The 19,292-nt window shown below is 45.9% G+C and overlaps 1 protein-coding gene across 2 annotated transcripts in view; it reads right to left on the bottom strand.

The window, feature by feature from the left end:
* The window catches only part of NTM (neurotrimin), a 948,438-nt gene that overhangs the window by 792,828 nt on the left and 136,318 nt on the right, over nucleotides 1-19,292 (bottom strand). Inside the window, exon 2 of one of the 2 annotated variants that reach the window (XM_027580143.2) lies at nucleotides 17,806-17,973. The exons of the other annotated variant lie outside the window; for it this stretch is intronic. The gene's annotated coding sequence lies outside the window, so the exon portion shown is untranslated. The remainder of the gene's footprint in view (nucleotides 1-17,805; nucleotides 17,974-19,292) is intronic. 2 annotated transcript variants of the gene reach the window in all.

Raw genomic sequence — 19,292 nt, 5'->3', positions numbered from 1 at the left:
TGGCCTGCATCATTGTTTGGATTGTCTCTTGTCCAATCTTGCTTCCTTACACACCTTTCCACAGGTGTTCCTTTTAAGGACACTCCTCAACTAACAACTTCTTGCTAACTTTTATCTCAGGCTCTGCTTCCTGAAGAACCCAATTTCAGAGTCAGGTAGGTCCTACTATTAACCACACTTTACAGTTGAGGAAACAATAATTGGTCAATAAATCGTTGTGTTAGAAACCAGATTAGTCTTAGACCAAAACCCCACATACACTCTTTTGCCTTAACAGGTTTTACTGACATGTTCCTGCTATTCATCATATGTACTACTGAATTTTCACAATTTTCTAACTCAAAACTATCATTTCTCTGTTCATTTGCTCTTTCTGGGGAGTGACTGTGGCAGATTAAAGATGGCCGCAAATTATTTGATAGTCCCACCATTGAGAGGTGGGTTCCAGTTATGCCCTTTCTGAATCTGGCCCAGCCTCCGTGCCTTGATAGACCAATTGAGTATAGCAGAAGTGACACCAGGCCAGTGCAGGCCCAGCCTGAGAAGACTGGAAGCTTCCATCTTGGTCCCTTGGAGCTCTAGATTACCACATCAAAGTCCAGCACCCATCCTGGAGAGACCACATAGAAATGGCCTGAGTCTCCATGAACAGGAAAAGAAGCCCAAGTGAATATGGCCTTACAAAGCAGCAAGGCATGTGAGGAAAGTTGTTTTGGACCCTCTAGACCTATGCAGTCACCAGCCAAATACCACCAACTGACACTAGTCCATACCACATGAAGCAGAGGAATTCTCCAGTTGAGTTCTGACCAAATTCCTGATCCACACATCAGGATGGTTTTAGTGTAGTTTAACAATAACCTACTAGATGAGACACACACCTCCTGAATTACTCTGAGAAGTCCTCTACGCTTGCCTTCAATCTCCTGTCCGCTGGAGACATTTTCCCTCAGCTACACTACCCTGCCCAACATCTTAACCCTCCCCGACCCCATCCTTCCTCTTTATCTTCCCACTGGAAAGGAAAATAATTCACTTCCAGGTGTAATTCGCTGTCTCTTCTTGACTTCCAAACCTCGCAAATGAGTCATCAACATATACAACCTCAGCTTCTCTACCACCTGCTTCCTTGTTGGCCTTTGAATTCTGACTTCTATCTCTCCCATTCTTTGATTTCAAAGTCTTGAAGTTTAGTAGATGTTTTTGAATTACAACGTTTAGTGGCATTTTCTTAGTTTAAGCGACACTTGCTTTTGGGAAGCCATTCCTGAAATTCACCTCTGCAGACTAGCATTACAACTGCTGGCTCTCCTCCTTGAGGACTTTTAGCATTCATTCATTCATTCATTCATTCATGCAACAAATATTGATTGAGGATCTGTGCTCAGATGCTCTCTGTGACTGGAGGGTCCCAGACCACTTAGTAGCCGAAAAAATGTCCGAGTCAGAAATGGGGAGTCACAGTCATAACCAATCTCGCCTAGGTTTTAAAGATATCTATAGATGCTTTCCTCACCAGTTCCCAGGACTGAGGCTGTACTGAGATTTGTCCTTCTAGTCAACCAGGCGATTCCCAACTCTGGCTACATATCACCAAATACTGATGCTTGGGTCTCACTTCTGGAGATTCATTAGTCTAGGGTAAGACCCAGCAAACAGTGCATTTTAAAGGGTTGCTGAGTTATTTTAACATGCAGCTGGGGCTTGAGAGCCATTGGCTGACCTAAATCCTTCATAATGCAGCTTAAGATTGTTTCTCTTGCCCGTTGCTCTGTGAAGACAGAGAAAAGCACTGGTTGGAGAACGTTTTAGATGCTTGAAGTTTTCCTGAAATCTCCTTGCAGCTTTTCTGTCCCACATTAAATGATCCCAGTTCCTCCAACCCTTCCACATAGGTCTTATTTGTAGCACTTTAATCACTCTGTAATCTTGTTTTGATTTAGCTCAAATAGGTCTGTTTCCCTGGAGAAAGCATTTCCAAGTTAGATGTCTCTGTTTTACAGAAACACATAACCCTGATAGCTCATCAGTTCAACTGTGCATTGCACAGTAGTTGCAATGAAATACATATCAGTAAAAATTTCAGCAGATCATTTTGTTTTATATCTGCATTTGTATTAGCTAAAAAGCAAACACCACACTTATCAATGGAGGGGCTTTTTCCCTGTTGTTCCACAAATATTATTAGCAATGCCTTTGGTCACCGAATTTATGAGTCAGCTGATTTGTACGGAGCTTAACTTTGGCTCTCTCAAATCTATCCTTCTTCCAGTAATGCAGTTATCAATAATCCTAAGAAAAATAAGACTTGCTCAGAAGCCAGCCTGTAAACGCTGGACTTGGAGGGACAGGGGGATCCTGGACGGCCCCAGCAATTAATCAATATACACCCATGACCTTGATTAGCAGCCACAAAATGACCCATCTCTTTAATCCAGGAACCCAGAGCCACTCTCTGCTATTGTATTTTCATATATATCTGCATGGTCTTTTCTTCATATAAAACACATCAATTTAAATTTTACTTTGTTTATGACTCCAAAAGAAGTTTAACCTATTATTTTATTAGAAAGGAGAGAAACATGGATTGATGAAAAATCCAGACATAAAGGTCTTCAAAGATCACAAAGGGGAGGCAGAAGGTAGTGACATATAGATATAGGAGTCTTAGTAACATTTGGAGTAGAGATGAGCATATTTTGACTCAAATATGTGCAGATCCCTTTTAGTACATACTTGGATTGAGAGGTGCCAAGTGGTAGTTTTCAGAAAAAAAGAAATTTCCCTTTAAAGATAGTATAAATATAAAGCTTTTAACCCATTCACTTATCAAGATAAAGTAAGGGTCCATGGCATGGCAATAATGACTGGCAGCTGTCATAAGACACAAAGGATAGAATCAAAGTTAAGCATCATAGATCAATAGTATTTGGGCGGATTTTTAAAAAGCTTTGCCTGCTCCCTGAGTTCCTAAGAAAGAGTCAAGATCTAAGGACATTCATAAATCAAACTGCTATCTCAGACACCACCTACGGATGGTGGAAAGATATTAAAGAGAATCGACATTTGTTGTTTCTCAGGGTCCTCTGAACTTCTTGATGGAGTGGAGTCAATAGACTCCTGGTTTCAAATTTCATCTCTACCATTTATAATAAAGTTTTATGGTCTTAGGACAATCATCTAAATTTTTCAAATGTAGTTTGTTATCTTGAGATTGTGATAATATCTGATTGTCAGGAGGACTCAAGAGAATCTTTATAAAGTACCCAGAACAGTGCCTCCACACACTGGATGCTCAGTAAATTATTATTATTATTATTATTATTATTATTATTATTATTCCCAGCCCCTACATTACCAACACTAGAGGAATTATAGGATCACTCAGAAATTTGATGTTATATTATCTGGTGATTCTATGATGCAAATGTGGATGAAGAAAGAGGTTGGAGACCCTTCTCACCACCTCCTAGGTACAGAAAGCAAGATACTGCCTCTTATGGAAACCTACAGGTAAAGAAGAGTTGGGTTGGTCAGAACTAACTGCATGTCTCGCCATCAGGCAGGTTTCTGGTCTTAGTCTCAGATGGGAGAGGAGGCCAAGAGAAGGATGAGAAGAGATATGTCCCAAGATCTCAGTTTTGAATTCAGGGCTTTTCTCCATGAAGCCAACCCTGGAAGTAGCTAATCTGATTACTGTTCAGAAAAGTAGGGGAGGCATAGTATTTACCTAATGCTACTTCAACATACCAAATGGCAAAACTCCTGATTTCCATTCATTTAGTCTCTGTTAAAGGTATCAGAGGTTATTTATTGATGCTACTAGAGAGAAATAACAGGAAAAATATAGCTGCATTATGGGACGCTTGGAGTATGTTACATCTGAATTGCCCCTGAAATAAGCTTTGGAAAACATGTTGGCCTAATTAGTTATTATGATCAGGTATCTATGGAAACAGCTATATATTTGGCCTTAAGCCAGACAATCGCTTACTCATTTACTAGCATACAATCCACACAAACCAAGCTTACCGCTTATATATATATATATATATATATATATATATATATATATATATTAGCTTCTTGCAACACATACAAATCTAGAGCAGAAAATGTAATGAAAATAAACAAATGGAGGGAAGTGGGTCTGTTACACTGGGATGGTGTCCTGCCTACAGTGAGTAGTAACTAAGGAAATCGAAAGGTCCAAAGTTGATTTTATTCAGGGCATCAGTTTTGAATGAGCCCAACGAAATACCTCCCCAATGGTGTAGCAGGGGAAGAAATTGTCCTATTAATAGCGTGCTTCAGCTACATTATGGGTTAAATGGGTTAACTGGGCTTTTGTTGAATGGCCTTGTAACATAGTAACCATTTATAACATAATTTCTATGGGAGAATGTGTCCTGAATTCCAAGTACTCAACTCCTGAAACACAGTCTGTGTGTGTGATGAGGACTTCCTGTGTCCTCAGGGAAACAGCCAGGTGAAATAGGAGAAGCCCTAGGGTTAATGTCCATGGATCTGGGTTCTAGTCCTTCCCTTGCACTTACAATGTGACTGATTTGAGACTTGCATCTTCTCTAGGCTTAGCTACGTTGACCATAAAATGGAAAAGGTGGTATCTTTTTCATCTAGATTATAAACTCCACCAGGGCAGAACCACGCCCGTCTTAATCACCTCGGCTTCCCCAGCCCCTCAATAAATATTCGGTGAGTGAAGGAAGGAATGAATAATTGCCTACATCTCAGCATTGTAAGCAGAATCAAATGGGATAATGCATGTGAAAACAATTCAAGAAGCTGTAAAATGGAATACAAATGAGAGACATGATAATTATAACCTATTGTTACAGACAGAATGTCACCTTCTGTGAGTTCCATGTAAATGAGGATGTTTGTGTTCGTGCTAATTCGAATGGCTGAGCCGATATCCAGAATACTGAGTGCTACAGATGGGCCATGCAACCTCAGAGAGCAGCAGGGGCTGGTGCTACAGGGAGGGGTGGGAGAGTGGGAAAGTAAGTAAGAGAAGTTAAACAAGGGAGCACTTTGGCTGGAAAATGGGCTAATTAGACCCAAGGGCTGACAGCAGGCAAATACAGGTATCCTTGTCTTTTCAAGGACCATTCCATGGGTTAGGCTATTCTGCCTGAGCCTGAGCAGAAACAAAGAAAAGCTAGACCAAAGAGACTGGCTTCCACTCTGGTCGGCTTTAAAAATAAAATAAAGGTGAAAAAATGAAAGAGCAGTGCTTGGCCAACATGTTAGGAAGGACACAGGTAGGGCATACATAGAAAAGAGGATTTAACATGTAAGTGACTGAAGCAGAACTCAACTGGGTCTCTCCACACCACTGTTTGCCAGCCTGCAGATCATTTTTGCCTGCTAATAATGACTCTTGTGATTATGTTGTTGGGCTAATATTCAGGCTGTGCAGCAGGGGAAGGAAAGAGCGAGCATGATAAGGGAAGGGTCTCTAGGACGGTGACCCTGGAGTCTTTGTTTGGCATGTGACATGGGCATTTAGAGTCTGGTTTTCCTATACATTATTCAGAATCTTTTACAAGCATCTCGGGTGCAATCAAGCGTCCATTTGTGGGGCGTGATTGGGATACCTATAAATTGAGAGCCAATCAGCAGCTTAGACCTTAGCCACAGCATAGACAATGAGAAGTCAGGCTCTCTGATCACTACCCAAAAGATTCTGAGCCACAGCTGGGAAAGACTTCCCGATCAGCTGGCTTATCTCCCCTTAAGCAAGCATATAGCTACTTCCAATGGTGACCTCCATATCAAGATAGATAGCCACTTGATAGACCATAGTCACCTTTCCTGCAACAGCAACCAACCCTGAAATGCAGTCTAAAATGGCTCTATATCTACTTCTGTGGAAACCACTTAAAAGGGCCCAGGAGGAAGCAAAAAGAGTCTTTTTTACATTACAGAAGAGAGAGGGATGGAGAAAAAGACAGAGAGATGACCTTCTCCCTGAGTACTCACACAAGACATTCTTCTATGCCATTTTTCAAGTTAATACAATACATATTTTCTCATAATGCAGGGTGCAACTTTCCACGAGGGACGGGGTCGTCCAGTGGAAAGGGCACAGGCTGGTGACTCAGAAGCCTGAGGCTGGATCTAGCAATGCTACCCCGTCCCTGAACTAACTGCCTCAGAACCCAAGCCTCGGGTTTCCATCTGTTCTGTGAAATAAAATAGTATCTACCTCCTGCTCCACAGGACCATCGTGTAAATCAAAGGAGATAATATATGTAAAAGCACTTTGAGAAATTAAAAGCACACTCTAGAAATAAACCATTCATTAAAGGAAATCTAGCAGTACCTTCCATCCAGCAGTATCTTCTCTAACATATTTATTTTCAAACAAACAAACAAATGCACACAGCTATTAAGGGGACACTAAGTTCTATTCAGCACATTGGAAAGGTTTCAAAGTTCACCAAGTTGTCCGTATTTTCTCTCTCTCTCTCTCTTTTTTTAAAAGATTTGTTTATTTGATGGGGGGAGGGGCAGAGAGAAACCTAAGCAGACTCTGCACTGAGAGTGGAGACTGACATGGGGCTTGATCTCAAGGCCCTGAGATCACGACCTGAGCCAAAACCAAGAGTCGGACGCTTAACCAACTGTGCCACTAGGCGCCCCAAATTTTCCGTATTTTCTAAACCCAGTGCCATATGGGTCTTCTCTTTGTGACTATTTTCCTACCTAGAAACTGGATAGAGAATAGACATTTGTTTGGCGCTACCATGGCGGGACTCAGCATAATTAAACAAAAATGACTGTAAATTAGCCTGGGCATTCACAGGAAGCTTTATATGTGTATCTCTCTGAAATATTCCTCATGTCTATGCTTAAACACCTGATCCAGCCAAACTAGCCAAATGAGCAAGAGGAAAGCTCTGATCCTAGGGCCATAACTCCGTAAGTTCATTAACTGTGAATTATTGTTTTGAACCGAGTTTGGCTTCCAAGGCCAGAATCACACATTCCTAAACTAATGTGCCTGACACCAGCAGAAAATTATCTCCACAATTCTCACCTTGAACTCATGGGGAACTCCTACCTCATCTGTTACCTGCTCTTTGAAGAGGTGACTCTAAGTCTGCAGTTTTGCCTTTAATTATCCACCACATTTAAGGGTTGAGGAAGTGTTTAAGTGGGAGAGGAAAATACACAACATCAAATTGTTCAGCAGGTGAGTGCATGTTCAAAGGCAGGGAGGAAACACCACATAATATGGGCAGAGAGCCCTGTTCCTGGTAATATTCTCTAATGCCACGGACTCTCCCCCAGGCCAGGTATGGGTATGACCAGATAATGTGACCTTATTGTGCACTGGCCATTGGGCTGGACACTTGGCATACATGAATTAATGGGCTCCTGTATCTGCATTTTAAAATCTGCTTTTCCAAGACTGGCACTAATACCAATGTTAATAATAGCTCACAGTGCTTGAGAGTTATTCCATGCTGGACAGTCAGCTGAATGCTTTGCATGGTGCTTCCCATTTGAATTTTACAACAACACGATGAGGTAGATATTAATATTGTCCACACTTACAGATAAGGAGGCTGAAACTTAGAAAAAAAAACACAGGGTTTGCCAAAGAAGGCACGAGTACATATCAGTGCAGGCATTCCTGCCCCACCTTTTCTGACCCTGAAGTCTGTGACCCTTTTCCTTCATCAGCTGAAGCAGAATCCTAAATGAGAGAATGAAGTCAAGCATTTCTGTTAGGGGCAATTTCCTTCTGCTCTCTCCCCTGGGACATTAGTGATGGTGTCAGCTGACTTACTATTATTATTATCATTATTAATAAATTTTCAAGGGGAAGGCTGATGCCAGAGCTCGCGAGCATCATTTCCAGAGGCAGGAGGCACAGTGAAAATACTGGTGTCTATCAGGAGGCAGTGGTGCTGCAGGGAAGGGTACATTTGATTGTCTTCCCCCTGGGCTGGGACTTGGCAGAAAGCCATTTCCCGACACATAATAAAGATAAAAGTTAACCTCTGCCCCTCCACCACCCTTATAAATCTCCCTCCGAATCTCAGTCTGTCAAGGTCTTTGCACAACAATGCTTATAAATATGCTCGGCTTCCAAGGACTCTGCCCAGGCAGCCAGAGGCCCCTACCATCCCCCCATATAATCAATATTATCATAGGGTTAAAAGGTAATCATAATACTTTAGATCCTTAAGCTCCTTTGAGCTTCAGTAAGTTCCAAGCACTTTCATATTGGTTCTTTCATTCTATCTTCCCCACATCTCACAGTGGAAGGAGGAATTAAGGAAGGAAGCTGCTATCATTCCTTAATCCCATCTCTCACAAACTTGAAATTGGAACACCTTGGCCTCATACTGGAGGCGGAGCCGACCCTTGGCTTGTGTTCGAAAGTGTTTCTCTGTCTTTGTTCGGTGTTTGTGGTCCGGCTGGCTGGGCCACATCCATGGTGTATCGCCATCTCTGTATTCTGCTCTGGAAATCCCAGAGGTTGGATGCAGAGACCCTAACTCCTCTGTAGCCTCAGCACAATGCCCTCCAACAGGCTGGTGAAGGGAAGCTTCCTACTGACAGGCCTGGCTGTTTCTTTCTAGAAAGGAGGTGCTGCCGGTATGAAGTGTTGACCCCACTTTGCACTCTGGGTTCATTCACTCAGCAGTCGATGGGACCCTGCTTATGCATTAACACGGTGCAGCTTGTGAGGTCTGGGGGTGGGGTGTGGGGGGGGGCAGAGATGGAGCCTTCCCTAAGGAAGTGAGGAGGATACAGCCTCATAGGCAGAAAGGATGCATTCAAGGAATAGAACAAGGAGCTGAACGCAGTTGGAGAAAAGGACCGGGGTGGGGGCGGGGGGGAGGACAAGACAGGATATCAGGACCTGCCCCTCATCCAGGTTCAGAACCTGGCTCCAAGTGTCAGTGATGCCCTGTGCAGGGCAGAGCAAGCAAATGCTAACTTGGGCAATTTATCTAGATGAAGGGGCAGGAAACTTTCCAGAAGGCAAATCTGGGCCAACACAAGGTGAGAGCAGAGTGTGGGGATGGCCCTTCAGCGACTAGGCAAGTGACAAGATGTCCTTCTCCCCCAGTTGTGGATCCAGGTCTGGCAGGGGCTATGGAGACAGGGAGAGGACAGACAACATGGCAGAGCGGCCTATGGCTCGACAGTACCTGCTGGGCCTGGGGAGTGATTTCATATCCCACCCTGTGAATGCCTTTCTTCTCTGAGTCATGAACTTAGGAACTCAGAGCTGGGACTAAGCTTGCTGCCAGGCAGAGACCAACAGAGCCCAAGGAAGGAGACTCTGGCCATTTCACATGGGGCTCTTCAGAGCCAGGGTCTTTGAGGAGTGAGTGTAGCTGCAGGTATGGCCTCTGGGCTCTTCATCCAGGGGAGATCTTCAAGGCCCTGAAGTTCGGGGCCCTCTCCCAGGGCTCGGTCTTTAGAGAGCCCCTGCCTGGGCTGGGCCGAGTAAGGGTGATGAAGAGCAAGGGCAGCAGGCAGTGGCCGTGGCCATGGAGACCTTGCGATTGGAGATGGGCAGCAAGGACAGAGATTTTAAATGTATTCAGAAAAGAGAACCGACAAGAGACACATGAGCAAACACCTAACAAATGATTTCTGTCATCAGTTCAGTGCATGCTTCAACGTGCGTGTAGCGGGTGGCTCTAGAACGAAACAACAGCCCCACGGTGAGGTCCACTCATGTCCCCTGAGCTCTCATTCCACTCCGCTCCTCCCTAAAAAGAGATTCGACCACGGGGTCCGAGGTTCACAGGTGGGCTACGCAGTATGGAGCTGGTAGGTCTCTGCGCTTGGCTGGGTGGTTCACTATCCAGCCCCTTTACTCTTCTTCTTTTCCCTTCCTGTACCAGTGGAATCTGTTTGGATGGCAGGTGGGCCTGGCTTTGCCATATGATTGGAAATTCTGGGCCACTGAGCTGGGCCGTGTGCCTGACATCCCAGGTGTGGGTCAGGTCCTTCTGCATTCCTTCTCCATAAGGTCACCCTCTGACACAGAGATTGGATTTGCAAAGTGCTCCCAGTTATAACGGGCTTCAGTAAATGCCTCTGTTTGTGCCATAAGAGCTGAGGATTGTGGGGACGGAATGGAACTAGATGTTGCCTATTTACAAGTGTGTGGAAGGAGGAGGTGGAGAGCTCAGCTGCCAGGTGCCTCAGCTCATGATTGCCCAAGACAATAATCCCATCTTTCTGGCTTCCTGCAATTGGGGATGGAGAAAAATCAATCCTAGGCAGAGATTGGATGCAGTCATGTAATATGTATAACCTTAGGGTTTTTGTTTTGTTTGGGTTTTGCTTTTTATTTTTATTTTTTTATTTTTTGAAGTGCAGGCTTGAAGTCAAGCCTGCATGAAGCCTTAGGCTTCACATTGAAGGCCGGAGGTAGTGGCGGTGTTGTATTCACACTGTCCTTAAGCAGGGAGAGAAATGAGGGGTGTTTTGGAGCTTGCCGGGTAATAGCATGAATGTCATGGGAGCCCTGGCCAGACACAGGCCAAGACTGAGGGTCTCTGGCAGCCAGGCTGCCTTCCTCTCGCTTTGATTCAATTAGGTCTAGGGACCGCTATGCTCTTCCCACTGGCCGCTGGCCCAGCCCCACTTGCTGGGCTCATCTGCCTGGCTCAGCCCTGAGAAGGTGGCTTGGCTCCTCCTGAGCTTCTGCTGCTGGTCGGGAAACCCATGTCCACCAACTACCTGGCCTCTCGACTCAGATGCATCCACATCTGTTGTGGGTCTTGGAGGAACACCAGATGAGCCCCTAAAAGCATTGCTCAGAAGACCACATGGTCCAGAGCACCGGGCTGATAAAGTGTTTCCAAGGGCACCAGCTCCCTTGATCCTCTCAACAGCTCTGGAGGGGGCCCATTCTCTTCAAAACTGTTTTCAACCTAAAGATCCCGAGTTTCTGAGAGATTAAGTGATTTCCCCCAACCACACAGAAAGTTGGAGGCAGAACCTAGGTTAAGGTATGATGTGCCAGGTTCCTTCCACACAGATGGCCCCTGGCTCCTTCCAGAGAATCAGGGGGAGGACTTCACCGCAGATCACTCTTCTCACAGCCTAGTGGTTCCTGCGAACCCTGTCCAGCCAGGGCTGAGCAGAAGGCAGAGCCCTGTGCCAGCCACCCCCATACAACATTAGCTGCTTCAGTTACACGGGCCCCTGGGACTTTGAGAAAGGTCTAGTAATAATAAAATGAAAGCCATGATAACCAAAATAATACTAACAGTGATATGGCAGGTAGTAATTGTTATTCAAACTGAAAAAAAAAGTGAGGCTCAAGTTACTAGGCACTTAGGAGAAATGAGTAAATTGACCATAGTCTTATAAGCTGAAACTTGGAGCTGGATTTGACCCAAGGGCTGTCTGGCTCCAAGCCCCATTCTTTGGATGGCTTTGGAAAGGAGAAAAGGTAATCAGAGCCATCCATTTCCCATCTCTGTGAGAGAATGACACAGGCCAGGTGCCTTTACCCTGGAAAATGCCCCTGAATAGGTTCTGCCTCTCTTGGCTGGAGCCGCGGAGCCCTTGAGCCAGGGTGGAGAGTGAGCGGCAAGCCTGCTGGGGCTGGTGGGCACAGGGAGGAGGAGAGTGTGAAGCTAGGATGAGGAAGGAGAGCCCCACATCCCAGGGCTCATTCTCAGCACTGGAATGGCACAGTTTCGACCCTAAGTGGAAAAGCCTGGATCTTTTCATGCAACTTGTGAATTGCCATCCCTGGGTACCTCCAGGCCCACAGTCTTCATCTCCCCACACACTGCCGGATGCTCAATCCCTGAGCCACAGGGACCAAATTCTTCAGAAATGGAAAACTAGATCTCCACTTACATTTCATCTCCTTCGTGAAGTCTTCTCTAATCCTCCTGCTTAATGATTTGGTTCTTCTTTGATGGCTTGTGGCATTTGTATTGGTATCATGCAAATTGGCATCATCTTATTTACTGGCCCCGTTCTGTGTGAAGCAACGTGCCCAAGATGGAGCTTTATTTAAACAGCTTCTAGCTTTGTAAATCTGGCCAAGACCCTGTACCTCTTCGAGCCTCCATTAGTTTATCTCTAAAGAAGGAATTAACATCCCAACCCTCTCTTACCAATGGAGAATGGAATGAGACAGTGCTCTGAAAATATTCCATACTATCAAGAGCCATATAATGATAACAATTACTTTGATGTTTAACTTATGGATATATCCTGCCTTCCCAGGAAATTTATAAATTCCTTGAAAACTAGAACTGGGTTTTATATTTCTTCATATCCGCCCTAGGGTCTGGTTATAAAAAACATTATTGACTCTGTAATTGCTTGCTGAAAGCTTGCCCTGGAGAAGCTTACACTTTGGGATGGACAAGAGCATGCTCATGGTGCAGTGAATAAATCCACTGAATCATCTGTCTGCATCTGGGGGAGGAAGGTGGCAAGCAAGCAAAGGAGGAAAAAAAGACAGGAGAAACCAGAGAGAATTGACAGACATGTTGTAAGGACGGAGCAAACGGGAGCTTGAAAAGGAGTGCTTAGGATATGCCCATGGACCGGGCACCCATGTCAGGCAGTGCTTGGGCAGACCCCCAATTTAAGATCACTCTTCAGTGAAGCTTTCCTTCTGAGGCAGCCTGCACCCCGAAGAGGGAAGAGGATTGTGCCCACCTTCCTGGAGAATGCAACTTGGTGCAGTGGGGGAGGGGCAGGTTGGATTTAAATTCTAAAATCTGGGTTTGAGGCCTAAGTCAACAACCTAAAACTGGTATATCCTGGGACAACTTTTTTTCAGGTTTCAAGACTTACCATCCTTCTCTAACATGGAAAAACTACAATCTGCTCTTTCTCATCTCTTGTGGTGATCTAAGGAAACTGTGAAACTGTGTATTAACATAAGGACCTAGCTTCAGAGGGAGCTCATGCCTAAAGGGTAATTAATCTCAACATAAACGATCATATTTTTTTAACAGTGATTTTGCTCTGAGGCATCAATTTGAACCCCTTTAAAAGGATGAGTCAATTGCATGTTTCTCCATAATATCCACCATGAGCCTTTATCTGGGTCCTTTGGACTTTGGACTCAAGATGACAGAGGTACCAGCTTTTGACCAATATCCTTAAGTCCTCTGCCCTCCAGGCCTCAGAAACAGAGGTCTTAGAAAACCAAATGCAAAGGAAAGGGTGCAAAGAGTAAAGTACGTTTCCTATAGGCCCCTTGCCTCATTTCCATCAAATTCTGTCTGGTTTCTTAGGCCCTGGGACTGTGGACCCTGCCATATTCTCCTGGCTTCTCTTGGCTCTCCGGCAGAGTGAGTAACTCATCCTGAACTAGATCCAGAGCAGCCCCTCAGCAGGCCCAGCATGCGACCTGCACCACTGAGTGAGTCCTCTCTCCCTGTGGCTTCCTCTCCTTCTCCTCCTCCTCAGAGTGACTTGGCAAGATTTATAGGGCTGTCCCAGCGACACGCCATCTCAGTAACTGCAGAATGGCAGTTGTAAAAAATCCCATTTGCCAGGGTATTAGAATCCCATTAGCACTCCCGATAGAGAAATAACCTCGACCCTTCAGAAGGAATTAAAGATATTCGGGCACCAGCATTTGGAGTGTTATAGGCCCTTCCCCTGTTTGGATGATCACACCAACAGACATAAAGCCTCAGGCACCAGATGTCCTTGGTCCATAAACCCCTTGAGAAAAGTCCTAGGAATGATGTATGAAAGGGCCTCCAGTCCCACAAACAAGCTCCAGAATAATCACAAGGAATAATTGACACAGGGCCCTCCGATCTGTCTGCGCTGGAGAATGAGTCATTTTAGAAGAAGCTAGGTTTGGATTTTAGAATTTAAAGATTCTCTTACAACCTCTTACATCTTTTTTTTTTTTTTTTTTCCATTTCCCCCTATGCTAACTCCATTACTAGAGTGGTAATTGACATCAAGCAGAAACACTGACAAAATTCTCATGCATGTGGAGTGTCAGAACAGAATCACCTGCAAAATAAAAGGATAATCACAGAGGTACATTGTTATGATATCTGGTTTAATCATCCACTTTATCAAGAAAGAAACAGAGGCTCAGAGAGGTGAAGTAGCATGCCCAAGATCACACAGCCGGTTACATTGAAGTCTCCTCATCCTCAGTCTACATTCCTGCCAGTACCCTTTCTTCCAGGGAGGGGAAAGATAGTTCTCAGCTTGTCTGGTCTCTCACCTCCAGGCATTTCAGATCACGGGCTCTGAATACACTGAGTGGCTGCCCATCACTTTTCCGTGTGTGTGAGTATGTGTCTTCGTGTTTACTTCCTCACAGTACACGAAACCACGGTGGCAAGGACTGATGTCAGAGAAGTCAATCTTAAAGCCTAGAATTTGCCATGTGTTTGCTCTGTGGCCCCGGCCAGGTTATTTACTCAGGTTTGACTTTAGTCTGTTCATCTGTAAAATGAGGATAAATAAGGGCACTGTGTCGCTTTTCAGCATCTTGGGGATCTTGTTCAAATGCCAACTGACTCAAAAGGTCTGGAGATGGGAGTCTAAAGTTCCAGTTTTAAACATTCCCAGGCGACCCCGATGCTACCATTTCAGGGACCACACTGAAGATTGAGGTCATTGGGTTTTGTAAAAGGTAAATACAATTAAACATATAAAGTCCTTAAGATAGTGAGAATAATAATTCAATAAATGGTAGTTGTTCATATTACATGTTTGAGATTTAGAACTTACACCATAGATTCAAGAGCATTTTTAGAGACCTACTATGTGCTGTGAACTAAGCTACACACACGGTGGCACCTTGTCCTCTAACCGTGAAACTACTTCTATATGACAGGTCCCATGATCCCTGTTTCTTAGATGTGGTTCAGCAGGGCCCAGAGAGGTGAGTGACTCCCCCATGGTCAAGTAGGATGGAGGTTTGATGACTCTGGGGCCAACATGTCTTTCCACCCCCTGCTGCAGGTACAGAGCAACATCTGGCCTTCATGTTAACAGCCTCTGCCTGCTTTCTGGCCCGGGGGTCAGACAGTGCTGAGGACAGGGTGGGTAGATTTCAAAAGGAGTTGATTTGGAGACATGAGTGCCAACTGCCAAAAGAAGAAAGATGGCTGCAGTCAGGCTGGCATTGGGGGAGACACAGGTGCAGGCAGAGGGAGCAGGAGGGGTGGATAGACTGACAGCAGGCCCCATGGCAGGGAATCTACAGATTGATAAATAGACAGATATCCAGGAAGACTGATGGTTGACAGACGTGTGGGGGTGCACCAACACCCAGATGGCCATGGCGTACACAGACCAGGCAGTTTGTACGAGCTGGGAATCTAGGTAGAGGTAGACAGGCCCAGGGACAGAGAGAGAGGTGGCACATGTGATTTGGCAGCGCCATCTGTGAGTGAGAGAACCCCAGCGCAGTGTGGAACAGACTCCAGATTCCATTTGGAGCAGGGGATGGGCGGTATGGTGGCCCTCGGTGAATTGAAAGCCCTTCTAGTTCTCTGCCAAGTAACTTGATCTGGGAAAGTCACTCCTGCCAAGCCCCAAGGGGTTAACCAGGGCTGAGCTGGGTGACGGCAGCTCTGATTTGAGGGCATTCCCCAGTCAGGAGAGGACAGGGGTCTGTGTGTGTCCCCAGGGAACTTGAGCCCAGTGGATCTGCATTCTGAAGTCAGAAATGGCCACAGGCCACCAGAAGAGGCCCAAATGTGTGTTGAGGGGAGGGGTGCCGTGCAGCAGAGAGAGGAAGAGGAGCACAGAGGCAGCTGGGCGGGGGAGGAGGGGTTCTTCACCAGGCAAGCCCAGATGAGGAAGACAGGCACAGTATTTAAAGTGGGTGCCTCGGGAGCAGGGGACCTGGGGGGCGGGTGGCAGCCGGCCCAGATGGTCCTGGTGTGAGTGGTCCTCAGGAGCCTGAGTCAAAGCGAGCCAGATAGCACCTTTGCTGGAATCCAATCTATCAGAAAGGCTGTGGCTCAGTCACCCTCGCTCGGACCCACCTATTCTAGAATCACTAACAGCCCTTTGTGGTTGACAAGACTGTGATGGCATCTGAATTAATCCCTCCTCCTATTAACTGCACCTTTACGTGGTTGGAGAAAAAAATGCATAAGCATGCCACCTAGCCGAAGTTGAAGTTTATGACTTCAAATATCAATGCACCTGAAATTGCCAGCGATCCTGGGATACTTTCCCAGTAAATTTGCTTTTCCTTCCGCCAGAGAGGACTATCCTACAGCCCCTGCTTTTCTCCTTAAGCCTCCAAACCTCTTTGTCTTCCCCCTCAGGTAAAGACCTCACTTCTTACACTTCAGAGGAGCTGGAAACAATCAGAACAAAGCTGCAATCCATAATCTTTTCTTCCCAAATCTCCCACCCGTGTATCCTGCTTCTACTTCAAGACAACCCCTCACCTGTGCTCAAGATTCCCTTTCATCCCATTTTGTCCCCCGCCCCCTCCACTCAGGACTTTGTTCCTGCCTTTATTCACCTCTTTGTTTCTTCTCCATTTGTAGCTTCCCCTTTCCTGGAGAACTCCCACCAGTACACCGACTCTGCAGGCTGACATCCTTTATTGTCTGCCCCGGAAAATAGGAACAAGCACTATCAACGGAGCAGAGGTGTCACCAAACTGCCCTGGAAAGTTGCCGGTGTTCTCCACCTGTAGATCTTCCCCTATCTCTCCCTCACACAACACATTCATTCAACAAGGATTTTGTTAAACACCTAGGAAGGACCAGGCCTTGTCCTGGGTGCCAGGAATATGTCTTATTAATTACACAAAAGAAGCAAAAGTCCCTGCCCCTACAAAGCTGTATCCCAGCGGGAAGGTTGGGGTGGGAAGGAGTGTGACCTGGAGAGAAATAGGTCAGGGAAAGGGGGAGCGAAGGAGTGCCAGGGGCTAGTCAGGATTTGAAGTGGCATCTGCCTGGCAGAGGGCTCACCCCTCTTGCCCTGCCTCTGTCGCCCACTGTTCTGGGACAGCACAAGCTCCTGGGTCTCCTCCCTCGTTTGCTGGCTTCTCCTCTTTTTCCTGACCCCCTCCCCCAAGTCTTGCAGGGCCTGGGTCCCTCCTCCCCTCCCTGTTCTGTCTACGCTTTCTCTGTGGGCTCTTGTCCCATCCAGAGCTTCAGTGCCACCTGAATGCTGATGTCTCCATCTTCCACCCTTCCCTGAAGCCCAGACCCATAGACCCAATACGCCCTGACATCCCCACTGGAAGTCAACTGGTCATCTTAAACTTAACATGTTCACAACAGAACTCTCGATTTCAGGCTAACCCAAGGTTCGCACGTGCGCGCGCACACACAAACACACACACACACACACACACACACACCTGTTCCTCCTCTGGTCTTCTCCATTTTAATAAATGATGTCACCATCTAACCATCTGCTCAGGCTAAAACCCTGGTAATCAGCATTGATTCTGCTTTTTCTTAGCCCCTGCCACACACACAATTCTACAGCAAATGCTATCATAACTGGAGCTCTAAAACATCGTCCGGCCCCTTTTGTGTCACCCCCACTTCAACATTACAATAGCCTCCCCTTACTTGTGGGGATACACTCCAAGCCCCCCAGTGGATGCCTGAAACCACGAATAGTCCCAAACTATATATACCATGTTTCTTCCTATACACACACACTTAGGATAAAGTTCAATTCATAAATTAGGCACAGTAAGAGATTAGCAACAATAATCATAAAATAAAGCAGTTATAACACTATACTGTAATAAAAGTTATGTGAAATGTGGCCTCTCTCAAAATATTATATTGTACTCACCCTTCTTCCTGTGATGATGTTTGATGATAAAATATCCATGTGATGAGATGAAGTGAGGTGAATGACGTGGGCCCTGTGACGTAGCCTTAGGCTATTATTGACCTTCCGACAGCATGTCAGAAGAGGATCTTTTGCTTCTGGATGGAGATTGATCTCAGGGAACTGAAACTGTGGAAAGCAAACCCACACATCAGGGGGCCTACTGTACCTCTCACTTGGACTGGAAGAGCATGGCCATTGGTCCTTTCAATTTCATTCTCTAAAAAAGCAGCTAGAATGACCCTTTAAACATGTGCATCAGATCTTAGCATCCCTCTCCTGAAAACCCTCTAGTGGTCTCCCAGTACGCTGCAGTAAAGCCTGAACTCCTTCTCTTGATGGCATCATCTCCTTGCCCTGGCCCTGCCTCCTCTCTGGACCTCGTCCCCTGCCATGTGCCTCCCCACTCCCCGTGTTCCCGCACAAGAGTGGTTCGCAAACATGACAGGTCCTCCTCCCCATCCTCTACCTGGAACATTCTTCCTCTGGATATTACACAGCCAGCTCCTTTTATCTGCCTGAAAGTTACCTCCTCAGACCCCCACAGACCACTCACCAGCCATCTTCGTCCCTGACACCCAGCCACTCTGTGTCCCCTTCCTTCATAGTCTTTACAGCCCTTACTGCTGCCCAAGGAGCATGGGTGGTGTCTTGTCTCTGTTTGCCATCTGTGACTCTGACCAGAAGGTAAGCTCCATGAGGGCAGGCAGGTTGCCTGGTTGGTTGGACTCTACGTAAGTGGGCAGCTTGGAGGTCATACTGTCCGAGTTTGGCTTCCAGCCACACCACTTACTAACTGTGTGGTCTTAGGCAGATTCCATCGCCTGCCTGTGCCTCAGGGAGCTCATCTGTAAAATGAGGGTAATGATGATAGTGCCTACCTTGCAGGGATATTATAAAAGATGATAAATAAATACAGAACATGTGGAATAGAGCTTCATGGGGATTTTTACTCAATAAATATTCGTGGAATACATAAATCTTAGATCCTAATGATTCCCTTGGGGATAAAGATCTAAAAAAAAAAAAAAAGAGGCAAACACTCCTTTCTGCACAGGCTCCTGCTGTCCATGCTAACAAAACATATAACCTGCCCAAAGAAGGAAAAAGGACATGTGGAGTCCCACAGTCATGAGGGGGCAGGGCTCTGCAGTTTGGAATTGAGGAATGAGCAAGCACACTAGTCCCCACTTCCTGGCACCCAGGATGGTGCTCCTTCGAGGCACGGAAGGGCTGGAAGTGCAGCAGAGCACCTGCAGCCTTTCTACAGAATTCTACCGTGTCTACCCCTTCCAGTGACACACAGCGCTTCTGTCCCATAAGTGGTGCCGGAGCACACATCACCCAGGGGTTTCATTTGCAGTGAGGTAGCTTCTCCAAGAGGCAAAACGATTCACAAAATATTAAAAGAGAAACAAATTAATGGAAATGTGTATACAGCTGACCTA

This window comes from Zalophus californianus, chromosome 11, assembly GCF_009762305.2.
Source record: "Zalophus californianus isolate mZalCal1 chromosome 11, mZalCal1.pri.v2, whole genome shotgun sequence".
NCBI classification, from domain to species: Eukaryota; Metazoa; Chordata; class Mammalia; order Carnivora; family Otariidae; genus Zalophus; species Zalophus californianus.
Note: the sequence above shows the minus strand (reverse complement) of the source record. Positions and strands in the feature narration are given on the sequence as shown.